This window comes from Nycticebus coucang, chromosome 2 (genome assembly GCF_027406575.1).
Source record: "Nycticebus coucang isolate mNycCou1 chromosome 2, mNycCou1.pri, whole genome shotgun sequence".
In the NCBI taxonomy this organism is placed as follows: domain Eukaryota; kingdom Metazoa; phylum Chordata; class Mammalia; order Primates; family Lorisidae; genus Nycticebus; species Nycticebus coucang.
This window is the reverse complement of record NC_069781.1, coordinates 107,458,528-107,477,409: the sequence shown is the minus strand read 5'-3', so window position 1 is coordinate 107,477,409 and position 18,882 is coordinate 107,458,528. Positions and strand designations below refer to the sequence as shown.

Below are 18,882 nucleotides of genomic sequence, written 5' to 3'. Positions count from 1 at the left end.
CCAAACTGCAACCAAAAATAGCCGGGCGTTGTGGCGGGTGCCTGTAGTCCCAGCTACTCGGGAGGCTGAGGCAAGAGAATCGCTTAAGCCCAGGAGTTGGAGGTTGCTGTGAGCTGCGTGAGGCCACGGCACTCTACCGAGGGCCATAAAGTGAGACTCTGTCTCTACAAAAAAAAAAAAAAAAAAGAATAGTTGGGAAATACAGAGAAATATGGAAAAGAAAATAATCTTACACCATAAAGATACCTACTGGCAACATTCTGGTGTGTTTATTTCCTTTTTTCTAAGCATATAAAAATATAAATGTATACATATAAAAATGTAGGTATATTGTTTATAGAATTAGATATCTCACATGCTTCATTACATAAAACAATTCTGAGTTGCTCTCTTCCCTTTATATATTCTTCAATTGATAGATGATTGTCAATTGGCAAAAAAAAAAAAAAAATCTTTCATTGAATGGATGTACCATGCATGATGTAAAGTAATTTTAAAAATGGCATTTATAATTTTAGTTATATTTTGTGTATTTATTTGTATTTTTACAGCTTTTAGTTTTATTTTGTGTATTTTCTATATTGATATTTGTTACTTTGCATAAAATTATAAAAGCTATAAACTTAGAAATATATATCACATTTAATTATTTATTTATTTATTTATTTTTTGTAGAGGCAGAGTCTCACTTTACTGCCCTCGGTAGAGTGCTGTGGCGTCACACGGCTCACAGTAACCTCCAGCTCTTGGGCTTACATGATTCTCTTGCCTCAGCCTCCGGAGCAGCTGGGACTACAAGCACCCGCCACAACGCCTGGCTATTTTTTGTTGTTGTTGTTGCAGTTTGGCTGGGGCTGGGTTTGAATCTGCCAGCCTCCATGTATGTGGCCAGCACCGTAACTGTGCTACAAGCACAGAGCCTATATCACTTTTTTTTTTTTTTTTTTTTCTGAGACAGAGCCTCAAGCTGTCGCCCTGGGTAGAGTGCCATGGCATCACAGCTCACAGCAACCTCCAACTCCTGGGCTCCAGCAATTCTGATTCTCCTGCCTCAGCCTCCCAAGCAGCTGGGACTATAGGCGCCCACCACAACACCCAGCTATTTTTTGGTTGTAGCTGTCATTGTTGTTTGGCAGGCCTGGACTGGATTCGAATCCTCCAGCTACAGTGTATGTGGCTGGCATCTTAGCTGCTTGAGCTACAGGCGCCTGAGCCTACACCACATTTTTGACAACTGATGCCTCTCTGCAAACAATTCCACCAGTATATGATCTCTTTATGTTTTCATCACTCCTCATAAGTTAGGCAGGGCCACCAAGGTAGACACTGCACAAGGATACAACACTCCAGCATTTAAAGTTACATTCCTGAGGGTCCATTTAAAAGCAACGCATTCCATATTAAGTCACACATGGATACCTGAAAGTCTGCGTGTTATGTTCACTTGCTGAACTCCTACAAGTTGTAAAACAGAACTTATGGGTTTGTGATCCAACCTATTCCTATCATGGTGTATGAAATGGATATTGTCACCTAGAAGAATAAGAATAAAAAGCTAAGGCATATAAAGTGTTATTCATTAGATTTATTGCTTACGAGAATCAGAGAAGCTTTTCACCTTTCAATTAGTCCAAATGGAAAAATTAATTTCCTTAGGTACGTTATATTCCCTGTATAATGCCATAATAATTTTTAATCAAATAAACCACGACAAGGTTAAATAAGAGTGATTAATAAAAAAAAAGAGTGATTAATGTTTTATGAAATCTAAGGTGAAAGATTCTTAAATTATAACCTTCTATTAGGTTTTATTAAATATAATTAAATAAAATGTCCTGTCAGAAAGGCAGAATATAGAGCTGATGTAGACATCAAGTGGGACAATCACTTGCTTCAAAAAATGCATTTCCAAATACTATTTAACAGGCTGTCTATATTATATCCATAGTCCAAAAGAGGCTCGAAAATAAGCCAGTAAGACAATCAGTTATAATACATTTAGATGTCCATAATTTTTATATCTGCCCAAAGAAAATAAGAAAATAATTTGTCTGGTTTCTGTTTACTTTGATCCTTGGACTCAAGACCAGGATTTTAACTTACAACATTAGACCAAGTAAGGACTGTAAAAAGCATGTTTTCTGCATTGTATTCATCTGCCATCTATAGTACTCACTAGGTTTAATATCATACATTAGCTAGTATCAAAAAAGGCAAAATGAAATACTGGATTAACCATGATACAAATTTGTGTAATAAGTACACCTAGCTTTTTTCCTTAGAAGAGCTGCATTTTTTTTTTCAGCAGGTAGTATCAAAAATATTCTCCCTAATTACAGCAGGACCTCGGAATCTGTAGGTTCCACATTAGCAGATTCAACCAACTGGATCAAAAACATTGAGGAATAAAAAGGATGGGTACGTTTGTCCTAAATTAGTACAGACATTTTTTGTCGTTGTCCCCTAAACAGTATAGTATAAGAACTATTTACATAGCATTTACACTGTTTGAGGTATTCTAAGTAATCTTTTTTTATTCACTTTAATTTTTTTTAAATTAAATCATAAGTGTATACATGAATGTATTTATGGGGTATAAAGTGGTGATTTCATATACAATTTGGAATGCTTACATCCAACTGGTTAACATAGCATTCATCTCACTTAATTATTATGTTAAGACATTTATACTCTACTCACAATAGATTTGACACATACCCTTGCAATATACACCATAAGTGAGGTCCCACCAATTACCCTCCCTCCACTCAGCTTCTTCCCTCCTTCATCCTGGAGTATAGTTGTGTTTTATCTTTCATATAAAAGTGTGGGTGATTATAAATTGGTTTCATAATAGTACTGAGTACAATGGATACTTTTTCTTCCATTCTTGAGATACTTTACTAAGAATATGTTCCAGCTCCATCCATGTAAACATAATATGCTAAGTAATCTAGAGATGATTTAAAGTGTTTGGGCAGATATGCACAGGTTATATGCAAATACACCAGTTTATATAAGGGATTTCAGCCTCACAGATTTTGGTATGGGCGGAGGGTATCCCAGAACCAATTCCCCATGGATACTGAGGGATGACTGTATATGACTATATATTCCCAACTTGGCACACAAATGATACCCTCCACGTGCTCTTTATTCTTATGTACCTGAGGTGTGGCCAATGATTCAGAAACATGGAGATGAGGAACACAAGCAGCAATCCCTTCCAGGTCTGAGGATGGAAAAAGGTCTTTTAAAACTATGGCTCACTGGGCGGCACCTGTGGCTCAGTCAGTAAGGCGCTGGCCCCATATACCGAGGGTGGCGGGTTCAAACCCGGCCCCGGCTGAACTGCAACAAAAAAATAGCTGGGCCTTGTGGCGGGCACCTGTAGTCCCAGCTACTTGAGAGGCTGAGGCAAGAGAATCGCTGAAGCCCAGGAGTTGGAGGTTACTGTGAGCTGTGTGATGCCATGGCACTCTACTGAGGGCCATAAAGTGAGACTCTGTACGAAAAAAGAAAAAGAAAAAACAACTATGGCTCACTGTCATTCTGGGCTAATTTCTAGGACTCACTCTCCTAAAATGGACTTCTTTTTAAGCTAATCTAACTAGTGTAAACTCACAAGAGGGAGGGAAAGAGAGATCTTAACTTTAGTGTTCCAGCTGTAAATAGAGAAAAAGCCAAAAAGCCATAACATTAGGTCAAAATCTTCCTTCTAAAGATTTCCTTTTAAAAATCTGGAATTTGGCTCAGTGCCTTTAGCACAGTGGTTATGGCACTGGCCACATGCACTGAGGCTGGGGCTTCAAACCAGGCCCAGGACAGCTAAACAACAATGACAACTGCAATAAAAAAATAGCCAGCATTGTGGGGGGTGTCTAAAGTCCCAGCTACTTGGGAGGCTGAGGCAAGAGAATCACATAAGTCTAGGAGTTGGAGGTTGTTGTGAGCTGTGATGCCTTGGCACTCTACTGAGGGTGACACAGTGAGACTCTGTCTCTAAAAAAAAAAAAAAAAAGCCTGACATGGTGACTCATGCCTATAATCCTAGTACTCTGGGAAGCCCAGGCAGGTGTGAGATGGCCACTTTGGCCCTGTACCATCACCTTAGACCAGAAGGAGGGGGTGGGGATGGAGGGAAGAAAGGGGAGACGGGATAAGAACTTACTGAGCTTGTGTTGTGAAAAATTGTTTGCTTATCTGATAACCGCAAATGCGAAGTCTGCTTCTGTGAAGGTTCGTTAGTATAACTGACTGCTTGCTTGCTTGTATCGTACAACCCTATAAAAACCCTCAATTCCAAGCTGGTTGCTGCTGCTCTCCCCTGATCTCTCTGAGACCTGCAGACACAGTTGCTGGCCAGCTAATAAAGACTACATTCAGAAACTTCTGATTTGGACAGCTGCTCCCTTCTTGTGCCATAACAGGTGGATTGCTTGAACTCACAAGTTCAAGAACACCATGAGCAACAGCGAGACCCTATCTCGACTAAAAATAGAAAAACTGAGGCAAGAGGATCGCTTCTCAAGAGTCTGAGGTTGGCTTGGCTCCCAAAGCTCAGTGAGTAGGGCGCCAGCCACATAAACCGAAGCTGGCGGGTTCGAGCCTGGCCCGGGCCTGCTAAACAACAATGGCAACTGCAACCAAAAAATAGCCGGGCATTTTGGTGGGTGCCTATAGTCCCAGCTACTTGGGAGGCTGAGGCAAGAAGACAGCTTAAACCCAAGAGTTTGAGGTTGCTGTGAGCTGTGACGCCATGACACTCTACCCAGGGCAACAGCTTGAGACTCTGTCTCAAGAATAAATAAATAAATAAATAAATAAAATAAATAAATCATAAAAATCTGGAATTTATGAAAATAAGTATTAATTTTATAACTGTTAGAAGCTATGCTCATGAATGTGGGTCATTTTAAAGAGGGAAAGGAACCAAGAAAAATGAGCTTACAACATAGGGATTTAGGTTTTTTGGCTGCTGTCTCCTCCTGCAATACTGGAACATGGTAGGGATCTAATACTTAACATTTGGCACAGTGGAGCCAAAGGAATCTCAGGTGGTCCAGACTAATCAATAGTACTGTTTTTGTTTTGTTTTTTAAATTGAAGCCATATTCTCTCCAAAAGCTGCTCTTCTCCTACTAAATTTTAGTTTGATGAATGACTTCTTATTTTTTATTTGCAGTTTTGGCCAGGGCTGGGCTTGAACCCGCCACCCCTGTTATATGGGGCCGGCACCCTACTCCTTGAGCCACAGGCTCCGCCCAATCAATTGTACTGTTAACAGTACATGCCCTCAATCTTACACTCACTGAATGAGGTGTCCCTGGCACCTGCCTTACTTTCTGACACTGAGCAAGTCGCCTAGTTTTGTTAGGTATAAATAACTAGGTAATCTTATTCACAAAAGAAAAGTGCATGATGATTTTCCCCTACTGAGAAATGTTCACTTCCACTTAACTTTTTATTTTTATTTTTATTTTTTCAGAGTCTTGCTATGTTGCCCTTGGTAGAGGGTCGTGGCATCACAGCTCACAGCAACCTCCAACTCCTGGGCTCAAGCAATTCTCCTGCCTCTGCCTCCCAAGTAGCTGGGACTACTGGTGCCCACCATAAGGCTCAGCTATTTTTTGGTTGCAGCCGTCATTGTTCTTGGGCAGGTCCTGGCTGGATTCGAACCTGCCAGCTCAGGTGTATGTGGCTGGCGCCTTAGCTGTTTGAGCCACAGGTGTCGAGCCAGCAACCTCAAATTCTTAAGCTTAAGCGATTCTCTTGCCTCAGCCTCCCAAGTAGCTGGGACTACAGGAACCCACCACAATGTCTGGCTATTATTATTGTTGTTGTTGTCATTGTTGTTTTAGCAGGCCCGGGCCAGTTTCAAACCCACCAGCCCTAGTGCATGAGGCTGGCACCCTAACCACTGAGCAACAGGCGCCGAGCCCACTTAACTTTTTATTTATTTATTTAGACAGAGTCTCACTATGTCGCCCTCAGTAGAGTGCTGTGGCGTCATAGCTCACAGCAACCTTAAACTCTTGGGATCAAGTGATTCTCTTGCCTCAGCCCCACGTAGCTGGGATTGCAGGTGCCTGCCACAATGCCTGGCTATTTTTTTTGTTGCAGTTGTTTAGCCGCCCAGGCCAGGTTCGAACCCACCACCCTTGGTGTACATGGCTGGTGCTGTAACCACTGTGCTAGGGGCACGAAGCCCCTGCTTAACTTACTATTATTATTATTTTTTTGGGGGGGAGCATAACAGATTTAATTTCATTTTCTTATGGAGAAAAGTGCATGTCCTTCCACTGGACAGCAAGGAATCACTTACACAGAAGAACCACATTCAGGATATAAATGGTCTGCTAAGAGCTCCTTCAGTAGTGTATTTCACAATCACTTAACTTTTCAAAGAATGTTACAAGTCACCAATCTACAGTTGACTCTACCTACCCCAAATACCTGAAATCTCTCAGGCACAGAATGATGGGTACACTCAGCAAATAAACAGACATGAAAATACAAAGAAGCCTTTGAAAATAATACTTGCACCCCACAAAAGCACAGTATCCTGACTGCTATGCTCTCTACGTGGCATCTATTTTACGAACGAAGTGGTAGCCTCTGGGCTTGTAAAAGGCACAAGAAGTACACTGCTGACCTTGGGCTTTGATGCTCACCTAGACCTAAAATGAAGGTTCCACCTTGTTGAGCTGGATCTCCTTAAAACTCAGAGAGAGGGACAGTCACTGCCCTCCATAGGCTCTGAAGGCTTCTTGAGAGTAGATATGACTTTGTGTGGGGACTCTGTCCTGAAATATTAAAAATTGTCTTTACTTAGCCAGGAGCCTGTAATCCCAGCTACTTGGAAGGCTGAAGCAAGAGAATTGCTTCAGCCCAAGACTTGGAGGTTGCTGTGAGCTGTGATGCCATAGCACTCTACGGAGGGCGACACAGTGAGACTCTGTCCCCCCCAAAAAAGAAAATATTGTCTTTTCTTTTAATTTTTTTCAGACAGGGTCTCACTCTGTTGCCCATGCTAGAGCACCATGACATTGTCATCACAGCTCACTGCAGCCTCAAATTCCTGGCCAGATCCTCCTGCCTTAGCTTCCCAAGTGGCTGGGACTAAATGTGTGTGCCACCTCACCTGGATAATTTTTTGTTTTTTTGTAGAGATGGGTTCTCACTGTTGCCCATGCTGGTCTCAAACTCCTGGGCTCAAACTATACTCCCATTTAGGCTCCCACAAGTGCTAGCATTACAGGCATGAGCCACTGTGCCCAGAGGAAAATTGTCTTTAGATGTTATCTTTTTATGTTTGATTAGATATTAAGAAGATAATATGTTCCTAGAAAACACTGTCTTGTGTCTTACCTTATTTTCTACTTATATTTTTTTCCTCCTACCTTTATTTTTATTTATTTATTTATTTATTTATTTTTTGAGACAGAGTCTCACTACTTTGCCCTGGGTAGAGTGCCGTGGCATAACAGCTCAAAGCAACCTGAAGCTCTTGGGCTTAGGCGATTCTCTTGCCTCTGTCTCCCATGTAGCTGCAACTACAGGTGCCCACCACAATGCCCAGCTATTGTTTGGTTATAGTTGTCATTGTTGTTTGGCAGGCCCGGGCTGGATTCAAACCCACCAGCTCCGGTGTATGTGGCTGATGCTCTAGTTGCTTGAGCTACAGGCACTGAGTCCAAACCTGTTTCTTCTTTTTGGGCCCACAGCTAAGCCATATTTCCCAATCTTCCCTGCAGTGAGGTAAGGCATGTGACTGTGTTCTAGATGATGAGTGAAATGATGCAAGCTGCTTGGGGGCCATGCTCCTAAGACCCTTCCACAAGTAATTCTCCAGGTTCCTTCCACATAATTAAAAGGTTTATGTTGCGTGACCAGAGAAGCGAAAGAACAGCAGCTTTGCCGTGGGTATAAGCTCGCTCCTGTAATTATTAAGAGTAATAATTACTCTTAAAACAAAAAACAGACTACACCACGTGGGATGGCGTGTAGCGAAACATCTTTATTCTTGATCACCTTATATACACTAGTGATCATGTACACACTTAATCTATTATCTCTAACTCTTTCTATCTAACCTTAACTTGTGAGGAGACATCAAGTCTACAAATCAGCACAAATTCCTCTGCTTTTTCTTTCTTCTCAGACATATGTTAATTCTTAAGCAAGGTATCCAAATAAAAATCATAACGAACTCCTGGGGAAGAAGGGGAAACAAAATCCCTCAAGCACACACTTAGTTTGCCTCATGATGGAGTAATGACTTTGTTCTTCCACAAGGCAGAGACCTGTCAACCTCTGGCCCATATCTCCAGCTGAGAGATTGTAAGTCTCTGACCACGTGGGCTTAACATCAGAGAAATTGTTCCAAAACAGGCTCTGAGTATGCCTCAGAGGGGAGTCCAGTTCCCTTTTTGCCTTTGTGTTAGCAAAAGCCATTTTTAACCCATTACAGACTTGCCTTGTGTGGCTTATGTGGGACAGTTTAACCCACAGGTTTAAGGGGAGAATAGTAGAGCTACAAGGAGCCTGGGTCCCAAAACTGCTGTCTAGAAAAATGGCATACATACAGATATACCCTTCTTGAAATTTAAAATAAATAGCCTTCTACCATGTCATTCTTCTGAGATTTTGGGGTTTAGCTTGTAACAACAGATATCACAGGTACTTTTCTATATTTCCTTAGCCATCAGTTTTCTATTTTTGCTCTTACAGTAACTGATCCTTCATTTCCACTCCCTTGAAGCAAAAAAAAAAAAACCTGAGTCCTACTCTTCTAATAACTTAATTTTCCCTCATAGCTATGTTTTTTGTTTTGTTTTGTTTTTTTGAGACAGAGTCTCGCTTTTTCACACTTTGTAGAGTGCTGTTCCGTCATAGCTCACAGCAACCTCAAACTCTCGGGCTCAAGCAATTCTCTTGCCTCAGCCTCCAGAGTAGCTGGAACTACAGGTGCCCACTGCAATGCCTGACTATTTTTAGACATGAGGTCCCGCCCTGGCTCAGGCTGGTCTTGAACCTGTAAGCTCAGGCAATTCACCCACATAGGCCTCCTAGAGTGCTAGGATTATAGGCATAAGTCACTGCATCTGGCCCTATCCCTGTCTTTTATGTCTTTAGTTTTTTATTTCGATGACCATGCAATCTTTGATTTGCCTGATTTCATAATATTCCAAGTACTTACTACTTCCCTTAATCGCTCCTGCTCTTCTGTTTCTCTCACATTTACATTAGAACACACTCACACTACCAGGAAACGAATATAGGCTAGTACCTTACAGACATGAGTAAAGGATTAAATTTTACTATCTTGTAGGATTCTTCTATCGCTAAAATAAATGTTTAGAAATCCAAACTATCTCCACGTGTCCAAAGAAGTGGAGAGTTAGTATTTCAGAAATTCCAATTGACAGAGTTTACAACCTAAAAGTGAATAATTTTTACTGTCAAGCACAATCTAATCTTGCCAGCTTGAATTTAGTTTGTATGTGTAAAACTTGTGCTGTTCTTCCATCTTCTACAAACCAATTGTACCTAACAGTTTTATTTCTTATTCTTTATCTTTATAAAGTGGGTATGATAATATTAAATTATAACATATAATGTATTATTAGTACCTTAGTTTTCTATTCTCAGACTGATTCTGAGATTTATGCTTTACGCATTTTTAGGGAGGAAACTTAAAAAAATTATTTTATGAAAACCTAATATTTTGTTTGGCAATAAAATACTTTAACACAGGTCAAAGCAGGTAAAAAGATTTGAATATAATTCTGTTATAATTACAAGAATATGTGTGGTTTAAAAGTCATCTCTTTTCTTTGAAATTCTGTATCTTTATTGTGACAATGAAGGGTGAGGTGTTATTAAACTGAAATTCACAATTTATATCTTAAGTGCTGATAAACAGATCACTGAGACTCTGTTATGGCACATGAAAAAAGTGTACAAGAAGTAAGGTTCACCAACTGTACTGCTGCAATCGCCTTTACTAAAGAGAGAAAGAGAAAAGAATGAAAAAACTCTGTGTTAATGCTAGTTCATCATTACTTCAGGCTGTTTTCTTTAAAAACATCAGTAAAGGGATCATGGAAGTCTCTCTTGTAAATAGCTCCCTGATCCATCGCCTCCTCTCCATCTCCACCTGAAGAGATGTTTCTTTTTATGCTATGACTGTACTGCTAGCCTGATGCAAACATCACTGGCTCTGGACTGGCCTATCCCTGCTCCACGCTGGTTAGATGACCGTCTCACTTCTCTGCTTCCAACACTTATGTGACTTATGTGACTCCCTCCAGAATAAATCCCAATTCCCTGGCATGTTGCCCCAGACTCAACGTGACTCACAACCTATCCGTGGCTCACATCAGTTCCCCAACTGGCTCTTAAGACTCCAGCCAGAGGCAAGGACCTGCACTTTTCCAGAGGAGGCACATTTTTTCATGGCTTTGTGCTATTGCACATGCTACTTTCTGTCTGAAGCACCTTTCCCCACCTTCACTTCCCAGTTAACTCCTTCAAGAGTGAGCTGAGACTTCACCTCCTGTGAGAAACCTTCCCAGATCCTTCCCTCAGCTTACATTTCTAACGTAGGCATTCCCAGCAGGTGTTCTCCTCTATCATAACCTGTCATAGATGTTCCTGTCTGTCTGTGTCCCAGAATAGATGACAAACTCTGCATGGTGGGACTGTGTATTTTATCACTGTCCTCCTGGGAGTATCCAACACAGTGAATGTCACAAACAAAAACTCGATAGAGTTTGTTGAGAATGACTGACTCGACTCCGAGTTGAGTTCTCCTAGCTGGCATTTCAGAAACACACATACATAGTTCAACTGAAGTTTTATAAGCTGGATTAATCACAAGGAACTGTGGTAAGGGTAGGGAATGTAGATAACAAACATGAATAAGTCTAAACTCACCAACTAACTATGGCCACCTTAAGTGCAATAATAGAGTATATAATGAAGTACAAGGTGCTATTGAAGTGAATGACAGGAGAAATTACTCCTGCTTGAAGAGCAACCGAGAGCCCCTTGAGTTGGTTGGTTTCAAATGATAAGTGGGACTTCCTCAGTTGAGGAAGATGGAATATTTAAAGCCATGGCAGTGAGGTATAAAAATTTGTAAACTTAATATTGTTTTCTTCTAATTACAAAAGTAAAATGTACTCATAAAAATACAAAAGTTAATTTTCTGACTCCCATACTTGTGGCAAACCCTGCAGTATTTTTAAGACCTTTTTCATTGCACACACACACACATTATAGGTCTTTATGAGAATCATTTTTGTGAAAACAAAATTTTTGTTTGCTGAAACCAAACTGAAAACCTTGTTCTGCAGCTTGCTTTATTCATTAAATAGTACTTCGCCAACAGCCTTTCGTGTCTTCATACTTAGAAAATGGATCTTCTACAGTCTAGTGTATCTGGACCACTTATCAGAATCAGCCTGATTTATGAATTCTCCATTTCCCTATGCATCTATATGCAAATGTGAAAATACGCCAGCTTTTTCAACTCCAGACATGTTATATCTTACCTGCGGAAGCAAGCTCTTCGCCTCTTTTTATTCCCAATTTTTAAACAATTTCTCTCCCGGGATTAACATAGATCTCATGGGAATAGCCAGACAGTTTGCAAAAAGGCTGAAAAAAGAGATTAGTTGGAATTTTCATAAGAAGAAATGAGAGAAAAGTCATGATCATCTAACTTCATTCAATTTAGCTTACATTTAATGGCTGAAATAATGTAATTTTTACATATGAAATATTTTCCCATTTTCCCAATTCCTGTATTTACTAGATATTTCAATTTCCCAATTTACTAGATGTTTACCTCAACGTGATGGTAGGATGACTGTCCAATCACCGATAAGAGTGACATTTGCTTCACTAGGAGGAAAAAAGGACATGTATATATTAGAAATTATGCATGTTTTAAACAACTTCCCTATTCTAACTCTTCAGTTTCATTCTAATGCTACCTATAGGCTTGTAGGGGAATAGAAAAAATAGCAAAATTGTGTGAGTCAAAGCCAAAAAAAAAAAATGCATGTGTTTTTTTTTGCCTGTGGCTCAGTGTGTAGGGCGCTGGCCCCATATACAGAGGGTGGCGGATTGAAACCCCACCCCAGCCAAACTGCAACAAAAAAATAGCCAAGCGTTGTTATGGGCACCTGTAGTCCCAGCTACTCGGGAGGCTGAGGCAAGAGAATCGCCTAAGTCCAAGAGCTGGAGGTTGCTGTGAGCTGTTATGCCATGACACTCTACCCAGGGCAAGAAAGTGAGACTTTGTTTCAAAAAAAAAAGCATGGTGAAATGTTTGATTAGTTCAGATGATTCTTAAGTAAGATTCTGCAGATGATTTTTTAGACTTAAACATAAGACCTGAAACATGAAACTACTAGAAGAAAACACAGGGAAATCTACAGGACATTAGTATGGGCAATGATTTCTCAGATAGGACAACAAAAACAAAAATATACAAGTGGGAGTACATCAACCCAAAAAGCTTCTGCACAGCGAAGGAAATAATCAAGAGTGAAGAGACAGCCCATGGATTGGGAGAAAATATTTGTAAACTGTATATCTGGTAAGGGTTAAGTGTCTAAAATATATAAGAAACTCAAACAATCTAATAGTAAGAAAATAACCTGACTAAAGAATGAGCAAAAACAGAATAGCCATTTTTCAAAAGACATAGGGATGGCCAAAAGATATATGAGAAAATGTACATCACTAATCATCAGCAAAATGCAAATTAAAACCACAATGAGATATCCCCTCACACTTGTTAAGATGGGTATGAACAAAAGGTGAAAGATAAGAAGCATTCGTGATAACGTGGAGAAAAGGGAATGCTTGTACACTGTTTGTGGGAATATAAATTAGTACAGCCATTATTGATAGCAGTAGGTAGATTCCTCAAAAAATTAAAACAGAAGGCTGGGCACAGTGGTTTAGGCCTATAATTCTAGCAGTCTGGGAGGCTGAGGCAAGGGGATTGCTTGTGCTCAGGAGTCATAGACCAGCCTGAGCAACAGGGAAACCCTGTCTCTACCCAAAATGAGAAACTGAGGCAAGAAAGATCACATGAACCCAAGACTTTGAGGTTGCTGTGAGGTATGATGCAGGGGCATGCTACTGAGGACAACTCAGTGTCTCAAAAAAAAAATTAAAAATAGAACTATCAGGCTCAGCGCCCATAGGTGAATGGTTAGGGCACTGGCCATATGCACCAGGGCTACTGGGTTCAAACCCAGCTCGGGCCTGCTAAACAACAATGACAACAAAACAACAACAACAAAGAAATAGCTGGGCGTTGTGGCGGGCACCTGTAGTCTCAGCTCCTTGGGAGGCTGAGGCAAGAGAATCTCTTAAGCCCAAGTGTTTTAAGTTGCTGTGAGCTACGATGTCACAGTACCCTACCGAGGATGACACAGTGAGACTCTGTCTCAAAAATAAAAAATTGGACTACCACATGATCCAGCAATCCCACTACTGGGCATTTAATCCAAAGGAAATGAAGTTAATGTGTCAATGAGATTGCTGTACTTCCACGTTTCCTATGGCATTATTCACAATAGTCAAGATAAAGCCAACTAAGTGTCCATCAATGGGTGAATGGACAAAGAAAATGTGGTATCACAATGGAATGCTACTCAGCCATAAAAAAATTTGAGAGGTTATTTGTGACTACCTGGATGAGTCTGGGGGACATTACGCTAAATGCAATAACTAGGCACAGAAAGATAAACACTGCATAATCTCACAGGTAGATTATAAAAAAGTGGAACTCACAGAAATAGTAGAATAATAGTTACCAGAGACTGGGGAGGCAGGGAAGAAGAATGAGAATGTGTTGTTCAAAGGGTACGCAGTTTCCATTAGACAAGACAAATAACTTTTAGAGATCTACTGCTGAACAGAGTGATTAGAGTTAATAAGGAATACTTCAAAACTGCTGAAAGACTAGTTTTTACATGCTCGTGCCACAAAAACGTAACTATGTGAGCTGATGGATGGATATATTAATTAGCTTGATTATTCTACATTATAAATGTATATCAAAACATTACATTGCAACCAGTAAATATACATAATTGTCATTTGTCAAGTTTTTTTTTTTTGAGACAGTCTTACCATGTCACTTTGTAGAGTGCTGTGGTGTTACAGCTCACAGCAACCTCAAACATTTGGGCTTAAGTGATTCTCTTGCCTAAGCCCCCAGGTAGCTGGGACTACAGGCGCCCACCCCTACGCTGGACTATTTTTTGGTTGCAGTTGTCATTACTGTTTAGCAGGCCCAGGCCAGGCTCAAACCTGCCAGCCTGGGTGTATGTGGCCGACGCTCTACTCACTGAGCTACGGGCGCCGAGCCTATCAAGTTTTTTTAAAAAGAATAAAAGAAGGTCCGGTGCCTGTAGCTCAGTGGCTATGGTGCTGGACACATACACCAGGGCTGGCTGGTTTGAACCTGGCCCAGGCCTGCCAAACAACAAAAAAATAGCCGGGCATTGTAGCAGGTGCCTGTAGTCCCAGCTACTTAGAAGGCTGAGGCAAGACAATCGCTTAAGCCTAAGAGTTGGGGGTTGCTGTAAGCTGTGATGCCACAGCGATCTACGGAGGACGAAATAGTGAGACTCTGTCTTAAATAAATAAATTAATTAATTAATTAAAAGGAAATTCAAAGGTACAGTCAAAAAATTTTTCAAAAACAATATCGTCAATAATTCTAGCTGGGCTCGGTGGCACATGCCTGTAATCCTAGCGCCTTGGGAGGCTGAGGTAGGAGAATTGCTTGAGACCAAGAGTTGGAGGCTGAAGTGAGCTTTCGTCATGCCATTGTACTGGAGCCTGGGTGACGAAAAAGATCCTGTTTCTTAAATAATAACTCCCCCCAACTTCTCTATATCCCCTCTCCTCAAGGAATAGACTATAAAAGTAGAGTGACTTAATCAATTTTTTTCCACATCCCAATTTATAAGGACTGCTGAAAACAGATCTTAGTTTTACAAAGGTTGCTCAATGTCTGACCTCAATAAGCTCACCTATTCTTTAGACTACTCTGTGTCTAAAGAAAAACTCGTTATGTGGTTGTCCTAGAGACATGGAACTTGCTTATTAACAAATGCAAATCTGCACCACTTATGACATATTGTCATTTTTCTTTTTCTTTCTTTCTTTCTTTCTTTTTTTTTTTGCAGCTTTTGGCAGGGGCTGGGTTTGAACCTGCCATTTCGGGCTGGCACCCTACTCCTTGGAGCACAGGCGCCGCCCGACATATTGGCATTTTCCTATAATGCACAACTATTTGGAGCATAACACAAACAAAGGAAAGAAAATGTCACTAATTTCCAGCATTTCTTTTTGGGCATTCTCACCCAACATTTGAGAATAGGCAAGTTACCAGGCAGCGTCAAAATTATTATTATGGCTGTTAGTACCTTTAGAAGCGGCCAGAAATGAAAAAATGAGGACGGAAATAAATCTCTCTTCGGAGGTGTCAGAAATATACTTCAGGTGCTTTGGGAGTCCGTGTCCTACTGTTATACCCAAAAAGAGTGGAATAGAGAAACGCCAGCACACTGAGTCCAAATTAAGCAAGGGTCCTTTATTGATCCGAGGATCCCAGAGCCCACTCATGCCTCAAAAGCTCTCTGGACCCCTAGAAGCAGGAGTGGGCTTTCCGTAGGGGAAGGGAGTCCTTAATGCAATCCTAATTTCACAAGAGCCAACAGTTTGTAAGGGGCGTGCTTACAAGGTGGAGCTGGGGTTTACAGGATTTTGCAGTTATTACTAACCTCTCTCAGCTGAGCCTCCTGTTTTAAAGGGGGAGTGTTGAAAGCCCTTAGCAAGATGGAGTTAGGGCATAATCTTCCTCACTGGTGTTATGTTTGAGTCCTGCTTGCCTACCCCTACTTAATACGGGGGTCAGAGTTGTAGACATAACCAACAATCAAAAGCTAAATCTAGTTGAGTTACATTTAAAGATGATGCATACCATTTAACATACTTAACAGAATGGAAAGCAAAGGTGTTACAGTGGGTCCTTCAGTTGTGATGTTACGGAGTGCGAGATTAAAAGACCACCGAGGACACTAGTTAATTGATGCCAATTTAGGAGTCTTTATTAGGTTGGCCAATGGACTGCCCCTCTATGTGGGTACAGAGGGAACAGTACTGGCCGTGATGAGGGAAGGGTTTATACAGGGTAAATTATCTATACCATCAGGGGCTAGGTGCAGTTCAGCAAGAGAGCAAGTAACTAACTTTTCCTAATCGGTTTGTACAAAAACAGAAGTGGTTTATGGAGCTTGCAGTTCACACAAGAGGGAAAACAGAACAATTTTTAACTGGATAATGGCTCAGCCAGTTATAATAGCACCAGTAAGGTGGCCAGCTTCCTGTTGCTCATTACCTCAGTTTCCCATTTCTAATTTTTAACTTTCCTTACTTTCTTATGGGGGTACATTGGGGTCAATTAAAAGGTGGGTCCCTTCATTTTGGTGCGAGTGGCCCCACTGATCTTAGGGGGGGCTCCTGGGCGGCACAATTAATTATATTGAGAACTGAGTCCTTTGGAGCCAGCGTGTATAAAGCTGGAGTTTCAAGTCTGTTTTTGTTTCCAGGTTTGCTCAGTTGGCCTCTGTTCCCAGATGCGGGGCAGTCAATTTCAGACAAGTCTTACTAAATACATCACTCAAGTTCTCAGTATTTTCTTTTATCCCTCATGAGAATGAATGGAGGGAAACCTTGGGGTTCAGGCACTAATGATGGAAGAGTATAAGATGGGAGGAACCAAAGTCAAAGAATGACTCCGTGGTGTAGAGTTTTCTTTTCCCTGTACATAGTTGGACTTCCTGCAGTGAGGAAATAAACTTCTTTGCTAAGCTTCTAAAGATTTGGAGTATACTTGATACTGACATAAACTCATCAGCCTCACTTATTAAAACCTAAGGACATGGGCTCAGCTTATAGCTCAGTGTGTAGGGTGCCACCCACATACACTGAAGGTGGTGGGTTGGAGCCCAGCCAGGCCTGCTAAACAATGACAACTGCAGCCAAAACAATCAAACAAAAACCTATGGGCATGATCTTTGAGGACATCTGTGTACCAGAAAAGTCACAAAGGAGAAATTTCTGACAACGTTCTGAATGACTACGTCTTTTATCTGCATCTTTTCCTCCCAGGTCAGGTAATATCAGAGGAAGAAATCACATAGGAAATCCCTCACCAAAAAATTCTGTGGAATATCAGATAATTGAGTTTTGAATATGTGAAACTTTTCAACAAAATGTTACACATTATTATCAGAGTTTGTTATGAAGGGAAAATCTATCACTTTGAGAAAGGTAAGTAATAGCCTTTATCTAGAGATTGTTGTTTCACATGTACTATCAAAGATTTTAATGAAGTATAACAATACTGATTAATACTGGCATTCACTAGAATAATAACCCTAAGAAGAACAAGAAATACATTGCATAAACAGCAGCACAAAAGTGCATAAATATTTTCTGAGTTGTCTATTGTTTATCTATGTGAGTATGCATGTATATGTGCATGCCACTTACCAGATATTTGTTTTATATGTGTACTGGAACTCAACATCATTGTAATAGAATTATATTCCCCTCATTTAATAACTTTTCTGACATCAGTTACAATTTGCCACATGTATATTATAACAATTAAACCTTTTACAGAAAATATCTGAAAGTTCAGAGTGCCATACTACCTTCCCTTTCTCCTGCTGCCTCTGACTTAGGCATAGAGGAGAGACTATTTTTACTAAACTGCCTTTTCTCAAAGGGGACAAACTGTTTTCAGTATACTTTTGGATTATATCACTGTCACCAGTACATTTCACACACACACATACACATGCAAATATATATACACACATACATGTTTATATATGTACATACACATGTATATTTGTACATATATGCACACTTACATACACACAGTAGAACCTCTACGGTTGACCACATCCCTACATTGACCACCTCCTTAAGTTGACCTAATTTTCATAGATCGAACATGCACCACATATATGTATCAGTACAGTAGGCCTACTTCCTTATGTTGAGTACCTTCATATGTTGACCAGTTTATTACAGTCCCTTGGGTGGCCAACTTACAGAGGTTTCACACAAACAAATCAACATAACTCATTGTTTCCTCAGTAGTACTGGAGTATACTCTAGGTCCTTGGAAGGCATTCTTCATTTATGGTCCTATGGTTTCCATTTCTAGCATTAAATTTTATTGTCGTTTCCATCTCTTTGTCAAAATTACCCATCTGATCTTGCATGTTGTCTAATTTTTCTGCTAAAGTCATTTATAGGCATCTGGCATTCTCTGTCTCAGTTAAACAATTTCTCAGGTCTTTGTTTCTCTTTGCTGCAACCTAGCTTTTCAAATTTTCAGTTACTTTTCGGCCTTTTGTGAGCTCATATATCTGACGCATTCAAGGCATTCCTCCCTTATGGCTGTGACCTGGACAAGTCAGTTCTCCTTTATGTGCCTCAGTTGCCTCATTTGTACAAGGTGTATAATGATGGTCATTACCTATAATCCTTTTTGTAGGCATTTCTGAGTTAATCCATGTCAGTCACTTAAAACAATGTCTGATATTCAGGGTAAGGAAGCAATATATAATAACTATCATAATCTATTTTACTAGTATTATTACAAATATAAATAAATGTTTTTATTCTTTAAAAGAGCCTCAAGAAAGATTATAGCTCACAATAAGGCAAAAGGATAATTTAGCTGAAAGAGATTCAGCTGTGATGTCATGTGTATGTGGGAGTTCCTTGTACTATGGTGGTATAAACTTTTTGAACTCTCTA

General features: G+C 40.3%; 1 pseudogene; it reads right to left on the bottom strand.

Annotated features, from left to right (window-relative positions):
• Positions 1-1,405: 1,405 nt before the first annotated feature.
• LOC128598118 (peroxiredoxin-like 2C) lies at positions 1,406-18,341 on the bottom strand (annotated as a pseudogene).
• Between the last annotated feature and the right edge of the window lie 541 nt (positions 18,342-18,882).